Source organism: Prionailurus bengalensis, chromosome B1, assembly GCF_016509475.1.
Source record: "Prionailurus bengalensis isolate Pbe53 chromosome B1, Fcat_Pben_1.1_paternal_pri, whole genome shotgun sequence".
In the NCBI taxonomy this organism is placed as follows: domain Eukaryota; kingdom Metazoa; phylum Chordata; class Mammalia; order Carnivora; family Felidae; genus Prionailurus; species Prionailurus bengalensis.
The window spans coordinates 115,211,511-115,213,114 of NC_057344.1; the positions used below are offsets into that span (position 1 = coordinate 115,211,511).

The 1,604-nt window shown below is 43.7% G+C and overlaps 1 long non-coding RNA gene across 1 annotated transcript; it reads left to right on the forward strand.

Moving 5' to 3' along the window:
* Window positions 1-536: 536 nt before the first annotated feature.
* LOC122468082 lies at window positions 537-964 on the forward strand. The gene is made up of 2 exons (XR_006293132.1): window positions 537-691; window positions 816-964. It is a non-coding gene; the product is annotated as an uncharacterized LOC122468082 (long non-coding RNA).
* Window positions 965-1,604: the final 640 nt, after the last annotated feature.

Genomic DNA, 1,604 nt, shown 5'->3' on the forward strand with positions numbered 1-1,604 from the left:
CTGTTTACCCTTTGGTTCCAGCGTTCCCAAACATCATAAAGATTTCAGCTCTTGTAAAAGGGGAGCCATTTGTTTACAATAGACTATTCTGGGGGGGGGGGGTAGGTGTGTCTCATGAGGCAAATATTTGACCATAGGAGGTAATAAAATTGTATTAAGCTCTCACCCCACTGCTGTACGTGGTCATCAATGTGATTAGCTCATTCGAGTCTATTTTAAGATCCTGTCAGGCACAAACATTAACAAGAACCTGGCATTTCTCCTTAAGAATATATAATCGACCTTTCAAGTCCATAATCTCCTTTATCAAAGCGGATGGCAGGGATTTATGCAGAAGAGTTTGCACACCTCTTTGATTTCAGCCCCCTGAGAACCCAAACATGCATCCCACCCAATCCTGTTTTATTTTCGCCATATCCTGTGTTGTTGAATGGGCCTCTTGTACAAATGCAGTGCGACCCCCCCCCTCCAGTTTTTTTTTCCCTTAAGTTCTACACAAATCTTACATCAGCTTCGTGAAATGTGCAGTTCTTTTACATTCCTCGGGCAGACTTTAAAGGTCATAGTTCTTAGAGCTGGGGAAATCCGTTTGCATAGACAAGAACCCACACAGGGAAAGCACGAAAGCAGTCGCGGGACAGTTAAGCAAGCTGTGCTGGCAAACCCACGTTCCAGAAAATGATGGCGGGAGGTGAGTGGGAGTCTACAGATCTGGAGTTTCCTTAATCAATCACTCTACTTGTGTTACCTCTTTTAACTAAACCTTCTGGCAAAACAAACGCACTGGCCAACAGTAGTACTCTTTCTTCCTAAAGGCAACAGTGAAATGGAACCAGAGGACTGCTGGCTACTCGGAGGGAGGAAGCAAGAGGACAGTGGAAACGCTGGAAAATGCAAGCAGACCACGGCCCTCCTGCCCCCATCAGAGCTAATCCAGCCATTAAAACTCCTCTTAGCATTTTCACTTCTGCGCTTTTACTGTTGAGCTCAACCCCTCTCATCTCATACTAATTCCAAACACCAGCATGTGAAATCGTCTTCTCTTTTCACATTCACAGAACAATGTTTCTCATAAACATCCACGTTTTAACTCTAAATTATCCTTCAAGTCAGTTCAGGTGCTAACAAGAATCCAAACCACTCTTTGCATGGGGCCGACTGATGTGCACAATCCAAAGAAAGACACCAAAGAAGCACTCCGGCTCTGTTGCTGTAAAACGAATAAATAGTGCAATGAACACAGAATGCATTCCAGAGAAAGCCTGCGCTCAGAGGTTAGATGCATGACTCAAAGCAGCAGGCTCCCAATATCAAGAGTCGTCGGAAGATTGGGGTGTTAGGCTAGGAAAGGGATTACATGTCATAAGAAAAAGGAAATTATGTTGATAATGATTCCTGGAGTCACTGCCAGAAACTTCAGCCAACTTGCCTGCAGCTTCATCAAAATGTGCCAAATGTAGTCCAACGCTGTCAGGATTAAGAACATTCTTCACGCAGATCAAAGGAAGACCCTCAGAATGATTTTTTTTATTACTCAATACAAATATTGTCCCCTAAATAGGAGATCTCCAGGCTGCTAGGCTTGACACATATTAGAACAACAT